This window comes from Topomyia yanbarensis, chromosome 2 (genome assembly GCF_030247195.1).
Source record: "Topomyia yanbarensis strain Yona2022 chromosome 2, ASM3024719v1, whole genome shotgun sequence".
Classification (NCBI taxonomy): domain Eukaryota; kingdom Metazoa; phylum Arthropoda; class Insecta; order Diptera; family Culicidae; genus Topomyia; species Topomyia yanbarensis.
This window is the reverse complement of record NC_080671.1, coordinates 433,043,343-433,064,610: the sequence shown is the minus strand read 5'-3', so window position 1 is coordinate 433,064,610 and position 21,268 is coordinate 433,043,343. Positions and strand designations below refer to the sequence as shown.

General features: G+C 37.5%; 1 protein-coding gene across 1 annotated transcript in view; it reads right to left on the bottom strand.

The window, feature by feature from the left end:
* Positions 1-18,952, bottom strand: part of LOC131685498 (uncharacterized) — a 238,077-nt gene extending 219,125 nt beyond the window's left edge. Inside the window, exon 1 of the mRNA XM_058969247.1 lies at positions 18,371-18,952. The gene's annotated coding sequence lies outside the window, so the exon portion shown is untranslated. The remainder of the gene's footprint in view (positions 1-18,370) is intronic.
* Positions 18,953-21,268: the final 2,316 nt, after the last annotated feature.

Here is a 21,268-nt window from a genome sequence, read left to right as displayed (position 1 = left end):
CTTTATGCAGGAAAGTATCGGAAACTAGGACATCCGGCCTCATTGGCTTCTACATATACCTACCAACCGCGAGGAGGTCGTTTATTTTTTATATTCATCAAATCGAATGAATCGGTAAGAAGTGCACAACACTATAGCAATAGCGTAAAGTGATGGAAGTAGGGGAAAGTTCTGGCAGGCATTTAACGGAGGTCATCAATTCGCTAAATTAATAGTGTTGCAAAGGATAAGTGTAATCCCGGAAATTAATGCACACGTACGGTAAATTATAGCTGCTCAATGGAGTAAGAAATTGGAAATGTGCTCGATATGCTTTACCAGTTTTGTTCTCATTTTTTTTCTCCGAGAGACTGTATTGTGTAATCTTTGCTGCACTTTTCCAGCATAATTTCCATGTCGCATTTTTTTTGGTTCAGTGTATAGCCAGTCATTTCAAGCGTTTTTCCGCGCTCCAAACTTTGATCAATTACCAGTCAAATACGACTGTCTGTTCATTAGTTTGAATTGTGTTTAGTGAACGATTCTTAACTACCTATTCTACACTATTCACTTCTGGAATACGCATCATAATTTGTGCCAATAATCGCAAAAAGTTTTTCGTAAATAAACATGAGCCATTGTTCTCTCTACGACACTCACCGCATCTACTATTGGCAAGCTCCCCTCAGTCACTCACACTTCTTTCATCGCTTCATCTCGTCGTAAATATGACAAGATTTCTCCTTAGTGGAGAAAATTTAGGTAAAAACTATTTCTGGAGAAAATTTAGAATAGAACGTAAGTAAAAATGAAAGATTATCTTTGGAGTCATTCTCTACTGTTCATTACTCGGTCGTTTCGACATTTAGTACTCAACTATTCGCATAGTATTGTAGTAAAAACCGTCGGCTTTTGATATGTACTGGAAAATTAGTGGAAAGTGATATAGTTATGTTGTAATAATCGAAAGAGAAAGTAATCAAAGAGAGGCTCTCAATGTTACTTACGTCCTATTCTAAATTTACTCCAGATTTTTTCTCCACTAAGAATTGTGTTAAACCACATTTGCGCGTAAAGGGCACAAAACCTATAACTAAATTCGTGATTGGAGAGGCGTTTTGAGTTCCTTTCATCAGAATCCGACGCTAACTTAGTAACAGGACTAAGCTAGTGCCGGATTGACGCTAGCTCCAAAAAACGAAAAAAAACTATTTGTGTTCATGCTATATTCCTCCCTAAGGAGGAAAAATTGGGTAAACACCAATCTTTCTCCCAAAGGTGAAAAAATGATTTGATGGAGCCACTCTTTGTACGTGAAGGGCACAAATCCTAACTTAATATAGTCATGGGCGCGTTTCGACTTCGTCTCATCAGAAACCGACACTAACTTATTGGCGGGATAGATTAGCTCCGACTTGACGCTAAATCCCAAAACGGAAACATTATTTATGTTTCCAATCAAACGACTGGTTAAGCCTACGATGTTCTGTTAGACCAGAAGTTCTGTTAAGCCGATAAGACACAGCGAAGTCGAAACCACTTTTTTGTACGTGAAGGGCACAAATAGAGATAGAATTTGTGCCCTTCACGTGGGATTACGCAAGTCTTACAAAATGATACACCAACTGTAATCGTCTCGTCATCTATATCTACTACACATTAACGAACCTGCCGCTTTTCAATCAAAACAACCCCGCCAGCCAAGTTAAGATTATCTCCAATATACCATACATAGGCCCGAATCAGTTTCGAGTACTTCAACCTGCTCCGCAGAACCGCCGTACACCTGCAGTGCCAGAGGTGGAACAGTTAATCAGGGTGAAAATAGAATTTGTGCTTACAGAAGTGTCACACATACAGCTACATCATACGAGGCATGTAGTACTAATAACTTTCAATTCTTTAGACGAGGCAAAAAGCTTCGAAGAACAACATGCAACACAACATCGAATAAGAAAACGTCAAAACCAAGATCCCCGTGTATATAGACCTTGATCTAACGGAAATTCGCCTACATTATTTGACACCGCGCACTACACGGAGAAAAATCCGTTCATAAATTCACGATTTCATTAACTAAACGATTTACAAAAACCGTGACCAAGTTCCTGAAATTATGAATAATAAACCTCGTAGTCATGAAACTATTTGTGTGTTTCAAAAGACTAGTTCACTTCGAATATATACGTGGCGCTACATTCGAATGTTTGGTTGGGTTTCTGTCGTTGTTCCCTAGACTTGTTTAGGTTTTGTTATGATTCTTGTTCATGATTTGGAAATACACAGCCGACAGTCATGATTTCAGGAGCTTATTCGCGATTTTTGTGATTTCTCATCACGTTACTGTGTAATTTTATTCACGAGTTCACTATCGGATTTTTTTTTGTCAGACTAGCAGGATTTATGTTCATGATTTCGGGATCTTAGTCATGATTTTCTTAATTTCTATTCACGTTATCGTGATATTTTAGTCATGAGTAGAGAGATTCATGTTCCTGATTTCAGAATCTTAGTCACGATTTTTGTTATTTTTGTTGGGAGTTGTGTGATTTGTGTACATGATTTTGGGATCCTAGTCACGATTATCGTAATTTCTGTTCACGCTATCGTGATATTTTATTCTAGAACTTGCTTATGAATTTGACACGAGGACTAATGTGACTCATGTTCATGATATCAGCAGTTCTATTATCGTTTTCGTAATTTCTCTTCGCGATCTGCTATTTTTTGGTTATTATAGGTTTTTTTTCACTCAGAGTAACGAGACAATATGAACTGGATCATAAAAGTGTGATTGATACGCAGTATCTTGTGCTGTGAACTCTATCACTATTACGATTTGTAGTGCTCAGCGCTACTTCGTTTTCTGTCCAGAAATCACACTGAACTTTATGTTTGACGTCCTAATAAGGCGAATAATATTCCAAATTTTGTGAAATAGTTCACGTGAAAATTTCATTACCATAAAATTGAAAACGATTAGGGATATCTTCTAAACATCACCAGCACGAAAATTAAATCGCAAATCATGCACTAGAAATCATGAATTAGTTCACGATTACATGAATAATATTTTAAGATTTCGTGAACCATTTCACGAGTAAGAATGGTAAGTCGTTACTAATATACTAGGTATCATCAACACAAATAAATGAATAATATTTCATGATTTTGTGAACTACTCCACGCGCACGAATATTGGATCGTGACCAATGAATTAGGAATCATGAACCAGTTCACGAATACATGAATATTATTTCATGATTTTGTGAACTATTTTGCGAGCACGGATATTGGATTGGGACTAATATATTAGGAATCATGAATTAGTTCACGATGATTGAATGGATTTATGCTTAAAATATCCAGAATGTTTGTTTTTTTGTGTACACTTGGTTCCTAAATCTACGAATAACATGATGAATCAACCTTTATTTTTATGAAAAATGTTCATTGAGTTGCGAATTAGTTCACGTACAGAAAACCGATTGGGTAATGACATGCCGGAAACCGTCACTGAAAATCACAAAATAAAAACAAATATTTCCACTAATAAAAGCGTTGTGTGCGTGTTGCTGAAGGAAAATTGAACAAAATTATAAAACACATGATTTTTGTTCATGGTCCTGTTTTCATAAAAAGTGATTGTTCCAGAATTCATGACACTTTATTCACGATTTTAGGGAACAATTTTTGTTACGTATAGTACGGCTTATATTAAAAGGTTATTGACGAAATCTGGTAAAGTGTGCATCGGTCACAAAAGACACTTTAAGAAACTTTTTTTCCCAGGCATTCTCAACGGTATTCGGGTAGTGCGAATGCAGCTAAACCAACCGATACCTTCTTACTTGACCTTCGGGGCAGTTCATCTCAAGGTGCTTATTACATTCAAAGAATACCCTGGTCAGACACCCACGTGCCACCTCTGTAACTAGACGGCATACTACGGTAAGCCATGCACCGAAACAAATAAAGAAAATTCATCTACTACAACCAACACTAACAAACAACCTTCGACATCTGCTGATACGCCATAGACAACCCACCAAAAATAAATGCCGGACAAACAAGATTCCGCGGTATCCCCAAACCAATAGCTAACACACCTAACAAAGTAATAAACAAAACAGAACACGGCTATATCAGATTCACTCGAAAACGCAAAAAGCACCAAACATCTAACTGCGAAAATCAAAGTTCTAGCGACGACGACAGGGATGCAAACACAAGCGAGGGAGAAGGCATACGGAACGTTAAGAAAGCAGCAGAAAGTAAAGCTGACCCTTGCTCACCAGAAATTTAACACAAGGAATGAAAAGCAGTGCGCCCAGGATAAATGACAGCAATAATATTGGTTTATTTTTTATCTCAAGAATTGTAAATCAAATTGAATTTCCGAAACGTATACTATTTTCAAAAAGGTGAATGACCATCAAGGTTTAAAATAAAATCAATAAACATATAAATGGAGTCTTACAAGAAAGATCCCAAACATTGGAGGGTTTAGAAAGAATAATAAAAATAAATATTGGATCTGACGGGTAAAATTCGTATATTTGAATGCTGTCGTCTAACCAATTTGTTACAATAAAAATTAATAGGACCGTATGCGTGATATTGTTTGCATCAGATTCCCGTATCACCTACGCAAACAATACCTGGTTTTTCTTTGCATGCATGTAAGCCACCCTAGTAACAATTTAAGTTTTATGGTAGGTTTATAACCACTCATAAAAGTTAGATTGCACTTGTAGCGTGCTATAAAACTTCAATTGTTACTTGAGAGTTATGCATAACTATTGTTAGCTGTGAGTAGAACAAAATAATGTTCTTAGTTTGCCAGTTGCAGCATGATGAAGTGGCAGCATATTCATGATTTGGACCAGAGAAAATTGTTTTTTACGCACAAATGTATTTAAAACAAGAATTAGGAGCATAATAATTTTTTCACCTAAATTTTCTCCATGAAGGAGAAATATAACATAGTGCATACTGCATCGGCTTGTTAAGCGAAACCGGTTCATTATTTTCTCACGGTTTAAATCACAATTCCTTTTCTTGCGGTACATCGCGCAGGACTAGGGGTTTGCTCAGAAACACAAATTGTGTTTTCATTTTTCGGGGCTAGCGTCAATCCGGCGTTAGCTTAGTCTTGTCACTAAGTTAGTGTCGGATTCTGATGAAAGGAACTCGAAACGCCTCCACTAACTAATTCAATTAGGTTCGAGTTTTGTGTTTCAAATTCATCTCGTCAGTAACTAGCACCAACTTGAGACCAAGCTAGACGATGTATCTAAACTAGTACGCAAATTAGCGCTAGCGAGACACTATACCCAAACAGTCGCACGTCAAATATGACGCCTAAAGCAACTGACAAGTCTCGGGTGATGTCTCGTGAAGCAAAAATAGAAGCACTGGTTTGCTGGCGAGAAAGCGAAAACGAACGATTGTTTTTTTTTGCTAAGGAACCAAACGCTTGGCACTGTGCAATATTCATTTCCAAATCCAAAGGTTAAATTTGATCGAACCAATTTGAGGATTAAGGGCACAAGACCTAATTTAAAATTAACCCAGATTGTTGTGTTTCAAATTCATCTCTTCAGTAGCTAGCACCACCTTGGGGCCAAGTTAGACGATGTATCTAAACAATTTTTGTAGTCTACATCTGTTAGACGAAATACATAAATTAACGTAGTTTAGGGCTTTAAGAACCATATCCCTTTGAAAAACAAATAATGAAAGACATCAAAACAGATGTTTGCATTTTTAATTCTTGCATTGCTCAATGGTGCTTCATATCACACTTACAGAAAAAATAGTTAATGTATAAGAGCCTTTCAATATCGACACTAAGAGCAAGTTGATTTTGCTAACACCTACCGTGCTCCATTCGCACGGAAATTTGTTTTTGCATGCACATGTGTATTCGTGTGGCACATGAACAGGTGTTTTCATATAATTTTAAAATGCCGTTTGAATGAAATTGTCCCAAAACGGTTTCGTCTTTTTATTAGTGACTATAAGTAAGTCAAACTTTTATCGTTTTATATTTTAACAATACTCAATTAGCAAGGGACTGGAAGACATTATATTCTAATAAGACACAGTACTCAAGGAAGAGCAAAGATGTTAAGGAAAATAGTTTAAAAAAGCGTGAAATAGGCTTAGAGTTTCCCAACGAGTTAACGCTTTGTCTTCTACCGCAGGAGTCAGGATGTTTTATCATCTTTATCAAATGCGAATCACTTGAGTCCACGGCATGCCCGGACAAGCGTAAAGTGACTTAGCACTTTATGCTATTCGGACACTTCCTTGCGTACTTTGGCTCTTGTCATTAAACTACTTCATGTCTTCCAATCCCTTGCTCATTGAGTGTCAATAAAACATCAAAACTAAACGGTTGCAATCTGTTTTCTAGAATTTCACGGCCAACAACTAATTTCTCTCACATTACACGGAAACTCAGCCAATAGCAATCTAACGGCCAAGAGTTTCACATCAATTTCCTTCGATAATCATCATAACTAGAAAAATTTCTCTGCACGAAATGCGTTACTACCTCGTCGCATCAGCAACTGGCACCGACAGAGCAGCCAGTCAGACCATAGATCAAAAATTTCCACACTTTTTTTTCAATTTGTTTATTTGATAAAGCACGTATGCGTTAGCTTAAAGGTGCCATTTTTTCATTGTTTTACATTTTGAATTTCTTAAAACTAGGGGGTTACACATTTCAATATTATTTTGTTTTATATAATGAAACTAAAAAAAAAAACTTTACAGCTAACTTATACATATAAAAGAGGGTATAATATAATATTCGTAAGATTTGGGGGACGGGTCATTTTGTGTGTTCTTTGTATAGTAATTCACTTTATGATTTTTAGAAGGGAGATTGTAGGAGAAATTAATTATTAACTAAGCGGAACATTTTACAAGCTTATTAACTAGAAAGAGTGGTTCAAGATTAAGGGGAATTAATTAGGGCTATTTTAAAGTAGTGGTACTGTTGGGCATTTCTTAACGAGATTAAATATTGATCAACTAAAACTAAGCACTTAAGTTTTGGGAATATATTCAAGGGGAGAAGGGGATGAAGTCATACATCTGTGTATCAGAGACATGGGAGGGAGAGCGGACAAGGCTGAAGGGGGGGGGGGGGGGGGGTGAGATATAAACTTTCAGTTTCCGGCATCAGGAATTAACGGCCAGGATTACAGATTCGAACGGATTGATCAACTAACACTAGAAGATAGGGGGGCACATAAGTTTTGGGAAGATATTCAAGGGGAGAAGGGGTGAAGTCATACATCTGTGTATCAGAGACATGGGAGAGAGGGTGGACAAGGCTGAACAGGGGGAGGGGGGATATAAACTTTCAGTTTCCGGCATCAGGAATCAACGACCAGGATTACAGATTCGAACGGATGTATCAAGTATTGGGACGCCGGGCGGTTTTCCTCGAGCCGGCAGGGGTTCCTCCAGATGATTTCGTAGTACGGCTCAGATACGGATCGGGAACACACCGCGCTGCGTGTGTGATGTTGTACTGTAGATCTCGTGTTGTTGGTTCATTCGACAGATGTTTTGTCTCGTCTTGGAGTCGTATCAAACCATCGTTGGGGTACGGTAGGCGGAAGAGGGCACTTCTGGGAATAATAAGAGAAAAGATAGGGGCATTTAAATTTGGATATTGATGGTTTTGAGGAACGTGTATATAAGGGACATGTAGAGAATATCGCGGCTTGCTAGTACATCTCGAACCGGGACATTGGGTGATCTTCCTCGGGCCCGTCATTTCCACACTTATAGTGCAAACCAGTCTACCGTCTCATCTCCTTCAGACCAGTAGCTAAAATTCTCTCCGTCCGGCGAAGCAAACGAACGCATACTATTTACGCCGCGTTGTTACTTATACATTGTAGAAACAGCACCGTCCTGTAGCTTCCTATGGTGAGTGAAATGAGCGAACCGGTAAATAAAGTGGGCCACATACAAATACACCACGTGCGCAACTGTACTGGTAACGGTCAGAGGTATAGTCAAGGCAAATAAGTTCATTGTGCAAAAACAACTTGCACCACGACGTTGAAAACAACAATATCATAAATAAACCCTGCGTTTATAAACGACTATAAAATTGAAACTCGAAAATACGACAGAAAATCACGTACTTAACCGGAATACATGGAAAAATTATTTCGAAATGCGGTGAAGTGGAATCCACGAAGAGTGATATTTGGGTAAACTTTTTCCCCGATATGTCCAACGGCGTTCGCGTTGTGAGAATGCGGATGGCTAAAGACCTATTCCTTCTGTTTTGACAATTGAATGCACCTAGGAAAGGCATAATCTATAATCAAACAACGCTCATCCCATAACCCAGACAGATTCCTACGCGTCATTTCTGTAACCAGACAGTTCACCACAGAAAAGTTAACACCGAAGCAGTTATCTACTACAAATAATACTATATGGACGTGTACGAGAACGAGAGAGGGACAGACTAATCGATTTATGCTGCAGTAATAGCAGCAAACGATACACCACCTGAAAGGAAGATCTTCATACACAGTGGCAAGCAGTGTGGTGGAGATACAATGTAGCATTAATTCGAATTGTATTTTTACATTCAATTCATAAAAATCGATTCACGGTTAATTTATGCTAACGCAGAGAGCCGTTTTAAATAAACTAAATAAAAAAGCTGTTGTGGGTGAGGTATTGCGAGATGCACCTTGCCATATTGGTGGCCATTACTGATGAGACAAAGACGAAACGAAGATCTTTGACTTTTCAAAGACGAAATAAAGTTTCGAAGCTAGTTCGATTGGTTGATTGATAGAGATAACCATAGAGTAGAGTGGGGTCAAGCAGGTCAACTTTTTTAGGCGAGCTCGTGCGATGGTATTTTTGCACTGATTTTAACAAACAATCACTCTTCGGAAAAGTTATACATCTGGCGTTTTGGCAATAACGATTTCATGCATGGCTAAATATTTTTCAAGCTTAATCCAATCAGGCGAAGGTTCTTTTTTCGATGTTTTTAAAATCTAGGTGTACGATAGGTCACTACATTCGAGGTTAAATAAAACAATGTACACACCTAGAAAATCAGCGGTTCTACTTTTATTTGAAAAGTATGAAAACTGCAGAATATTTAAAAATTAATAACACAATTAATAAATTTAGTTCATTGACGTAAGAAAATGAGAAAGTGGAAAATGCTGTGAAAAATCATGAAACCGCGGAAAGAAATGTTGAAAAAACATGTTTCTCTAGCAGCTGCGTCTGGTTTTGTACTTGCGAATGACTTCTTTGGTGTCCTCGTCGTCGCCAGAGTGTGGAATTGAAGTTGTGCATTCCGGCTCACGTGCGACGATCACTTTTGCGCTTTGGAGCATTTTTTCAATTCCATTTTCTTCTCTTTTACGATCATGTTTTTTTTTTTATTATCTATTCTATGTTATTCAACAACACCTTAAATTATTATATTGTTAACTCACACGAAATATCTAACACGCTTTAATTGATGACAAGCACTTTCCTTTTACACAAGCACAAGTTTCGAACGGAAGCTTGAATTGTTTACAAGCTGATCGAACACTGACGCCATCTTGTACAGATGCAATTGCGTTATGTGCTTTTCACTTCGTTTTGGCGTTTTTTGCACGAAATTACGCACAATTTTCCTGTCAAAATAATTTAAATTTACATTACAGTAGTGACCTTTAGTCCCCCAAACGGCTGACCTATCGTGCCCCCAAGCGTATGTTTCATGTTGATGTTCGTATTTTTTCGAAAATAAAAACATCGAAAAACCAACTCGTATTCAGCGTTAAATTTTACGTAAGAAAAAACTCACTTGACAGTTTTTGCCTTTCTCAATAGAAAGGTATTGCAATTGCTCTGAAAACCGACTTTTTAACGGAGGCCCGGAGGGCCGAGTGACATATACCATTCGATTCAGTTCGTCGAGTTCGGCAAATGTCTGTGTGTGTATGTATGTGTGTGTATGTATGTGTGTGTATGTGCGTCTGTGTGTGTGTACGCGAACACAATCTCACTCACTTTTCTCAGAGATGGATGAACCGATTTTTACAAACTTAGTCCCAAATGAAAGGTGCAACGTTCCCATAGGCTGCTATTGATTTTCTAATGGATCCGACTTCCGGTTCTGGAATTACAGGGTGATGAGTACGATCACGCAGAAAATGTCGATTTTAAGAAATTCTGCAATGAATGTATAATGGTGAAAATTTTTCCAAAATGTGACCACAACTGCTTCGATTTGTAGTACTAGGTCATTAACAGCCATTCAAAGTCTCTTTGGTCACATTGGCCACCATCATCGGTTCCGGAAGCCCCGGCGGAAGTATCCAAATTCAGACTAACAGTCACATCGGTTTCTCGGAGATGGCTAGACCGAATCAACCACACTTAGTCTCAAATGAAAGATGTTGCGTCCCCGTAAATGGCTAATAAATTTTATCCCCAACCGACTTCCGGTTCCGGAGTTACGGGTGGTGGCGTGCGATCACATAGCAAATTGTGATTCAAACCGATACTCCGATGGAAGCAAAAAAGGTAAAAATTTCGCTAAAATGTCTCTCATATAACTTAACTTTGCAGTTCTAGGTCACCGACGGCCAAACAAACTTTCGTTGACTACATTGACCACCATAGACGGTTCCGGAAGTGCCCGGGAAAAGCGGCCATCTTTCATAACTAGCAAACTCATATCAGTTTCTCGGAAATGGTTGGGCTGATTTTCACAAATTTAGTCCCAAATGATAGCTATATTATCCCCACAAATGTCTGTAAAATTTCGCACGGATCGCTTGTATGGTTCCGGAAATATAGACTGAACGGTCCGTTCACACATGAAATTCCCATATAAGCCGGAACTCAAAATTTTTTTAAAAGGGGGGACCCCATGAAATTTCAGAAATCGAATTCGTATTTTTGTTGCCAAACATCTTTAAAATGCATGAAACGTCGAGATTTTATGTTACCTCGAAATTTTTTTTTTTATAAAAATCGACTTTTTGGGACTTTGCCGATTTCGCACCTTTTTTCAGTTCAATATTACCGTGGCTGTTTTTTCTTTTTCAAAATTTTAGAACTCGAATAATGATTTATTTTCCTGTATATAGTTGTCATGGTATGTATGATAATAAAATGTAATATATGCATTTAAAAGTTTTTAATGAGTATAAACAACGCACACATTCTCGTGATTCATGATTGAGAAAGGCACAATTGCACCGCTAGGTGGATTAAAATAAGTTTTTTACATTGAATAAATGTACTGTACTGAGGAAGAAAGACAATGCGTTTTCGGAGAAAAACATGCGAAAACATAAACTACGCCGTAACTAATACAGCTTATCCACGATAACAGCCGAAATGATAGTCGTCAAACGGCAACGATGTTCTCAACCGTGAATCTAATTCACGCAACGCGAGCGACCTCTGAAATAATATAGCAAAGATAATGCCCTATAACTGCACCTGTATCTATTGTACCCCCATACCTATTTGACCCCATTCTACTCTACATATTAAATCAAAAATGCAAATTATAAAGTGTCGGATTCGATTCAGTCCAGGCCACTCAGACATTGTAAATTGTCAAAAAATCACATACAAACTTCAAACATGTTGAGCTTATCAGATTTGGTTCAGATTTGGAGCAGACACTCCCGCTGAAACTACAAATCGACTAAGGTGTTGGGCCCATGGAGTTTTCAAAAATTCGTTTTTTTCTGGACTGTCACATGAAAAATACACATCATGCTTTAAAAACAATACTAAAAATCCCTAATTCAACTGTCGCATGTGTTCGGAACAGGTTCAATAATCGGTTATCATTGGATCACAGCGTTGAAATTCGCAACAAAAATGCTTATTTGGCAGGCGATCTGTACCTGTAGGAAGCGAAGTAAAGCTGTCGTCACAACCGGCACCATCAGTGGTGAAATTTACAAAACGGAATGCTGCCAAAATTGTCGATTGCCATTTTTGTGACTATTTTGGCGGGACTTAGCTTCATTCCACTGTATTGAGAGCGTGTTGGAATGGTAATACGATGCATATTCTGGCCATGGAAATGATTCCTCTGAACTGACTTGAACTACGAAACCTATAGGACCCTTTAGGTCCAATTTTTCCGTTTGTCTAATTAGTATAGAAAATTTTAATGTCTTTTTCGAGATCTTTTGTTCGCATCAACAATGAATGTGGAGTTATCCAATTAGCTTACTCACAATTTCACGAGTGGACATATTATCTTACATCTAAGCAACAGCCGCTTAAAGATTAGATATTCATAGACTTATTAGGTGGTGCGAAATATATGCTGACGACTTGTATGGTTATTTATATACATATACATTTCAGGATAGAAATCAGTTAAAACTAAAACTTTTCGCAACGGTTGAACTCACCCGACCGAAACGTTCCCAGCCTCCAGTTTGATTCAAAAACCTCATATTCAACACAATTAAGACACACCGAAATTGGGCGTCTTGCCAGGTCACTTGCCGAAAATCCAACGCCTGCTCAAATTTCCCGGCCACCGACAGTAGCGCGCGACAAAATTCCCGAATATTTATAAATAAAACATCGTTCCAGCTGTAACCCTCAAACGGTACAAAACTCCACAAATCTCTGATACAGTATGGTGCGTCTTCGTTAATCCTTATGCCGTATTGGTTCGACGCTTCTGTTTCATATATTTATCCCATTTTAATCTCGTCTCGCCTGGCAGCACACAGCAGTCAACGATGTCACTTCTGTGGCGGATTGGTGAATTATTATGTCCCGATAATCCGGCTATATATTGGAGGTAGGATTAACGTAAAGTGTAGAGTAGATTGCTGTGTATTTGGTCATAAACATTTTCAATTAAACCGTACACACGGAAAATAACGGAAATACTTGGTTATAGTTCGAAGATTCCATCCGAATGTCAGCAATAGAATCCACCTCACTGTAACCAATAAAGCTTGCTTCCGTTAGACGTGACATTTTCCTTAGTAAAGCAGATAAAAATGATTATTTTTACTACTTAGCATTTTGTCTGTTTTTATAGTTAACTTTATTTGCAATGTTTCACTAGTAGCTACGAACAAGTACAAACAGGAACATTAACCCTAGGCACTACTCGCATCTTGTACGTCTCCGCCGCAGGCAGTTTTGAGTCAAGCAGGCGGGAAAAAATCAGTGCAAATATTTGCTCAAAAATTCTAAATTTAGACTACCAGCCAACTGATCGAGAAGAGATGGAATGAACTGAAGTTGTACATATGTATTTACGTACAACCAGCAAGGTATGCAGTAGCTACAGCTTCAACTGGGTTCGTTCGAGGATTTCAGTCTAAAAACGAAAACAAAAACACAGTAACCGGCATAACTTGGACAGCCAGCTCGAGTTTCGTTCGACGCGATATTCTGCCTTTTGATGAAAAAATGTGACTCTCACATATATTTGGCATGATGCTCCGGAAAATTAAGTACCATTTCAAAACAGATGTTCACGGTTCAATTGAGATTTGAGATTTTTAAACACCCTTCTCTCGTTTTTATACACTTGGCAAATCACTAAATCGTTATTCTTAAAGAAAAGTTGGAATTCTATGCCATAAATCACGACCATCGCCAATTCGAACAAAACTTTGCAGTCCATGAATTTTCAAATTTATCTCTGACAATTAGAACATATTTTTCCAAAAGGCGCAGTAGTTTTTGCATGTATTACTTTCGCAAAACAAGCTCGATTACCGTATTTTGTACAGCAAAACTAACTAAAGTAGAGAGTAAACTAAAGCGAATGTGTAGTTATACGCGAAAAAATTATGCACGGGACATAACTGTGATCTTAGGCCTTTTTATTTATATTATCAACATTCAAATATTCATCATTTTAAACATGAAAACAATTTTGGTGTATCATGCAGCCAGTAACAAAAAACAACATCTTTTAAGATTAAACATATCATACTGTTTGCAGTAAAGAACACGATTTTCTTGTAGAATATGATTCTAAATGCCATTTCAAATCAGTATGCATAGGGGATGCCGGAGCTAGTTAACGGTATTTTCAGTTTTGATTTTTTAGCGCTTTGATCTAGATAGATCTTGCAAAGTAGAACGCGTTGCATGAAAGCACAGACTGTTGACAACATCTCTAAATTTTATTAAAATGTTTAATGCATTGTCTCTATCTTTAGAGACAAAAATATGTACGCGGGCCGTGATTCTGAATGTGATATTCATTCTACGATTGAAATATGAACGGGTGTAGGGACTTCACGATCGCTTGTATCATTACGAAGGGCTCGAGCGTTTGTACGTTGACGTGTACGATCGCGTGAGCGTTTGTCGGTTGTCAAACGGTGAAATAACATAATTCTCATATCTCAGCTTTCTGCCGATAATAGCAGAATGAGCTACGCGATCTTTCATAAATATCACCTTCTAATGCCTAGATATCTGCTTTCTCATTACCATTCTAGTGTTCGCCTTCTCATTACCTGGAATGAAGCAATGCGAAAGAACTCAAACTAAGGTAATTTGAAGTGACTTTTAAGATAATGCGCTCAGAATCTCCCATAAGGATATCTAATGTGTGGAAAATACGCATGGTCCTTTCTGAGTGGAATGTTAATTGTTAAATCACGTAAGAGAATTGAGAATAGATAATTTGCGAAAAGGATCGAAAATAATTTACCAATCTGTGGCAGTCATATCAGCTCAAAGAACAAATGTTTTATTTCACGGAAAACCGATTTATCACAATTTCAACCAAAAAGTTAGTTGATTTTTTTTGGTTTCGTCTAGTTGATATTTGGGCGAACTAAGTTTTTGCTGAAAACAACAATCCAGCGCTGTTGGTTTCATGCTGTCAGTCTCAGTCTGGACACGAACGTTTCTGCCTAGCACAAAACTTGAAGTAAAGCTTGAAATGCTTTTCTAAGCTTGTAACGTTTGTTTCAGTCCGGACACAACTGCATATGCCGTTACCATTTCAGCCAAGACACAAACGACTGGAATCCAACTGATCTCATTGTTGAATTAAACTGCTTCATCTTAAAATACAACGTAGGATATTTCAAACGTTTTGTTTTTCTGACCGACGGATGAAGGTATGGAATTAAATTATTGGAATACTCCGTATGCCAGTAATTCGCACGTGAATATAATATTCAATTATGTTTCTCATAATACTATCTTTTTACGAACTGCGCTCATAAAAGAGACGAAATGGCCAAAGGTATTTAAAGATTGTTGGTAATTGATTGATGATTTCAATTTCGGATGAAAGGCACAATTTTTATTTCATTTTTATTTAGTTAGCCAGAACTACAAAAAAATCATACTTATTCCACAACTAGTTTGGCATCTCGAAAGATGGAAAATAATTATATTGCATATTTCGAAATTGGTTTATGACTGAAATTTGACGATATAATCAACTAAATCCGAAATAGAAACACACAATTGACAATTTTCGCAACTTTCAATCTTCAGTAGTATACATGTAAAAAAAATATCAATCAAATTCATCCCTTTATTTAAATGTTTTTAAAGATAAACTAGTTAAAATAGAAAATGAAGTCAGTTGAATCTCTGTTATTTGTGTATTGGTACAGGTAGTTGCGTCCAGGCTAAAACAAGCTTTCCTAGCTGAGACAGCAACCTACCTGCGTAACTGTTATGCCCAGCGTGTATGAACCTAGTTGCTGTCGCTACTTTGATGTATTTTAGTAAGGTGTGCATCTTGGCTAGTTTGCTGTCATTTTGTATGATGTGCGTCTTGACTCAAAATCAACCATTATTTTCAATAACTATTATTGGAGAATCCCGCAAAATTAAAAAAAAAATTAGTTACGTTTTTCATTTTTGTGTTGAAATCAACTAAATAGGAAAACAAAAATTTGTTTTATTTTTTTCATCGAATGGCTTTCAGTGTTTTATATTCATTCGTATGTGAGAGGCAGAGAGCAAGAGTGGGTTAAAATTTCACTGCGAGCCTAAACGGTATATATTTTATTAAGAGTAAAAACGATTTAAGTGCCAGTAAGACGATTTAGAAATTTCGATGAATAACAAGAGATGCACTTATTTCAAATATTATTTTTACAAAAGCCAAAAGAAAAATTCCAAAAAATTCGGAATGAAACAGTATTAAGAGTGGGAAAACAAACTAGGGCTACAACTAAAACAATATCGATTGTTTTCGCTACGAGAACAAGAAATAATTTTGAGCGGCCCAAAATAAGCATTAACTGTACCAAAAACTTACTTTGTATGACGGACATACTGGCAATTTCAGGTGCGCGTGCATTATTTTTCAACTTAACTACTACAAACAGAAGCAAGGTTTGTCAGCAATAGATAAGAATGATCAGAATTAATTTGGTACATCAATTTGAAATGTCTAAAAGAAGCAGTTAATGAAGTATAGAGTCTTATTTTTACCACTTCCTACGACGTAGGGCATGAACCCATTGGATCAATTCCTCACCGCAACTAGTCTGGGTTTGTCCGGAGCATGATAATAGTGAAATCGACCTCCTAGTAATCTTGAAGATTACTGAATATTGAAAAACTCCCTCATCAAGCTGCTAAACGTAATTTGCTTTTTTGAACCTATTATGGAGGATGCATTATAGGGGAGACCGGGGCAAGTTGGCGGTGTTTTTAGTTTTTATTTTTTACCGCTTCGATGGAGCTAGATTTTGCAAAATAGAACACGTGGCATGGAAGGGCAGACTGTTGGAAACATCTCTAAATTTTATAAAAAGGTTTGATGCTTTGTTTCCATTTTCAGAGACAAAAATATGCGACGCAGAAAACCCGCCAACTTACCCCGGCTCCGGGGTAAGTTGGCGATACGCCATAAAATAAGCAAAAGAATCAAATACTTCATGGGTTCTTTTGAAACGTGCTGAATGTCTTGTCAAGAAAACTGTATATTAACCGACATTTGCTATTATATTTCAATCTCAATATGTACCCCGGAATATTGACTTTGACACGTACTCCATATTCAATAGCAAATTTTCGAAATTCTTCAGGTGATTGGCCGAAGTAAATGTTTCCTGCATTGACGAGATACACAAGAAAAAGATTTTCTTACTTTGGAGTGAATTCCAGAAATAAAATTTTTTGATGACTATTTTTGCACCGTAAATAGTACCGCCAACTTACCCCAACCGCCAACTAGCCCCGGGCTCCCCTACCACTAATTACTCGAAGGGAAAGTGTATAGATCAGTTTCACTAGTCTGACATGTACGAATCGGTTTCAATAACCTTGTTTGGTTACTAAAAGATAGGATTCTTCGCTACAATCCAATGTCATGCAAAATGGGAAATACTCCTATTTGAACAAAGATGGCAGACGTTGCCCTAACAAAAGGCTTTAAATATGCAGGCCGACAATAGTTATCGGGTGAAAATTTACCACGGTATATTATATATTATCTATACACTCAAGTTTTTTTTTACGCGGTTTTTTTTTGCGCGGTATTTTTTTACGCGGTTTTTTTTACGCGGATTTTGAAATTTACGCGGTTTTCATTTACGCGGATTTTGAAATTTACGCGGTTTTCATTTACGCGGTTTTTGAAATTTACGCGGTTTTCATTTACGCGGTTTTTGAAATTTACGCGGTTTTCATTTACGCGGATTTTGAAATTTACGCGGTATCCATCAATGAGGTTCCCTTTATCGCGGATTCTTAAATTTAAGTGGTCTTCATTTACGCCGATTTTGAAATTTACGCGGTTTTCATTTACGCGGATTTTGAAATTTACGCGGTTTTCATTTACGCGGATTTTGAAATTTACGCGGTTTTCATTTACGCGGATTTTGAAATTTACGCGGTTTTCATTTACGCGGATTTTGAAATTTACGCGGTTTTCATTTACGCGGTTTTCATTTACGCGACTCGTATCCCCCGCGTAAAAAAAAACCTGAGTGTATTATTGAATAAAAAATGCTCAAAAATCGAATAAAAAATTTGCTTTATGTATATAGAAAAATAGAGGAACGACAGACATGAAATGCTGCACAGTAGTAACTCAAAATAAGCCCAAGGCCAGGCAGTGTTCCAGTCGTTCTGTGTTAGAAAATGTACTCCAATCCAAGTAGTCTAGCAACATTATAAAATCCAAAATTCATCTACACCCCGTTGCGATATTGCTGCCATGCAACATCCCCCTCGATTGACGTGAAAAAATATTCACCAATTCTCACGGCCAACGGGCCATAAAATTTACTGCACAATTTTACGAACTGGTTAACTGATTTGCTACTGTTATCGTACCGCTTCTTTTGATGTTAGTCCTACGCCTGGGCATAGGATAAAAATAACTTACATTTTCTCTACCAGACGGAGGCAGCAGCTATTCCTTCCATTGCACTGAGACTGATTTCCTAAAGTCAATTCCTTGCTTCCCGATGTCTGTTCACAATCGCCATGTTTTCACGTCGCGACGGAGGAAATTTTTCCTGTCCCACAGTTTGTAGGAAGAAAACACTATTATCCGGCACACTCAAACCACAATTTTCCAGCACATTTCACCGGAAAGCTCAGCACACTCCACTATAGAATTTCATTTTCCCACGGTTTCAATTACCATTTATCGATTACCCGAGTCGTGGATTTACAACATTTCTATGGCGATTGATAACCTATTTCACCGATCACCAGTGGAAAATCGTTCACATCACTATCGACCAGTTTGCACCGCGTTCCTGTTTCCTAGTGCTGGAAATCGAAACCACACACAAATCTACGCAGCGCAACCAAATTTCTGAGAAGAAAAAAATCAGTTTTTCCACCGGAGCAGCAACCCGGAAAAATCGAACCGTCGTCTTCGGTATGGGGGCACACACTTTAAGCTACCGTCTGCTGCACCTACTGGCTGCCGTGGTTTTGGTTGCGGATTCGAATTCGACCGAGCCCGAGAACGAGTGTGAAAATGAGCAGAAATTTTCCTCCCGAGGCAGTTGCCGTCGTCGTTGGACAACTTCGGTCTACACGGAAATGTAACACCACAGTAGGTACAAACTCACACTCGCGCACAAACTATCTCTTTTATTTACCTACACAGGGAAATATGCAGGCCTCCTGCGTCCATGAATGAATGAAGAGTGCGCTGAGGGTGTCGTTTGATTTTTAGCTTACTATATAGGTACTGGACCGACGGGACAGGACAGGCCACATGTTTATTCTCTTCCTGTTGGAAGGAGGCGGTTGCTTGAAATGTGGATTTGCGGTGAATATTTGAGCAGAATGCAATCTTGAAAAGTTTTACTTGTGTTGAATTGTTTTGTTTCCGTTTGTTCAGATTTCAGAATATGTCCAGAAACGAATTTTATTTGTAGATTAGCGGGATGGCGAACGAGTTGAATTAAAGTAATCTATATCAAGTAGCAATTCTGGTTCAAGGATGCCATAAAATCTCAATTGTTAACGAGTTGAGATTAACGCTCAAATTATTCGTAGACATCTTCATCCGTCTAGACGTCCTCAGTTTTTTATTGTATATCACCGTTTAGTCATGTAGTCATGTACGCTGAGTTCACAAAATCACTAGGAAAACGAAGCTAGAATGCCAAACTCCAATGGCAATAATGCACTAAATGAATCATCATTAAGTCTCGCAAGAATGTCATTTCATTTAACATACTGTCATTAAACCGTGGTATTTACACAACACCACATATGCAAAGTGCAGTTGCACCTACTGTGTAGAAGTAATATTACATTTTTGAATAAAAACGAACATGCGGTCCAACGCTTTGGATGTGTTTTCCGCTACGTTTACACAAAATGCAGAGCAAGTAGGGTCCTATAGGTATACATCGTCCAGAAATATAATAAACTTTCTCTCGGTTTTCATTCTTTCCTGCTCACCCTAAAATTCGTGTGGGTGGAGGGTTGATTCCACGGTGCATTGATTTCCTCGATCGGAGCCGGAGAGTGAGAGCACAAAGAGAAAGGACAACATAAGGAGATTGTGCCAAGCATAGCAAGCGTGTGGTGATGAGTGGATAACACGAATACTGCTGTATTTCAATCTGTTTTGACGTTTGGCGAGACATCATCCCAAAAGTGGTGAATTTGGTAGGAACACTCATTTCAACCGTACACAAAGTCAATGCTGCCGACGAAAAAACTAACATGTCGTGAATGAAAATCATAATGAGTTCGAATGACGAATTTAATTTTAATAGCCCTAACACAAATGGTACCCATTAGAACGCTTGACAAACAAAAATAAAATTATATAGCAAAACCCTTTTTTTGTAGATAATAATAATAGTAGATACAAAAACCTAGATTAAGATTGTCATTAACATCGTATTTTTTTCATTGAATTCGCCTATTTGGCACGGGTTATAGCGAAAACTTAACAGAGCCGTGGATCTTTGATAAGTTTAGAATTTGAAAAAAATAAAATTAAATGAATATTGATAATCCGTTGGATCTCATGCACGCAACTTTTTATTGTGCGCGAAGACCTTCCTTCGCGGCGGGGAAACATTTAAAGGATGGATATTCAAAGTCATATATTTTTCAAAATTCGTTTCATTATTTTTTTAACCCTAAGCTGATGCCGTCATTTTGACAAGAAGAGCAAGCCAAAATTTGAAATAGTATTATTGTAGAAATTTTTCAAAAAATGCGACCTAAACCCTTTAGACTCAGTGCCAACTACCTGTTTGCCCACTTTTTTGTCAAGGTAAATATTCCGTCTTTTTTTTTTATTCATTTCGTTTATTTGATAGGCACAAATGCGTTAGCTTGGCGGTGCCAAATGCTTTTGTTTTTACATTTTGGATATCTTAAAACTAGGAGGTTACAATGTTGAAATATTTTTTTACAAAGGAAAAGAAAGTTTACAGCTATCTTAAGACTAGAAATAAGATTCAATATACAAAAGAGGGCCAAAAGATTTTTTTATGAAAAAATTTAAAACAAGGGATTCACTTTGATATACAAGAGGGGGAGTAATAGTATTTTACGAAATATTAAAACTAACAATATAGTTTAGTACACAAAAGGGGGAACAAATATTTATGAGAAATTTCACAGAAATCTTAAAACTAGGGATTCAATTCTATTTACAAGATGGAGGACAAGAGTTTCAATAAAGAGTAAAAATTATAGCTATCTTAAAACTAGGAATACAGAATACTAATTTGAATTTTTTAACTAAAACTTATGCTTGGTCAAGATATTCAAAGGGTGGCTTATTTCCGCATCA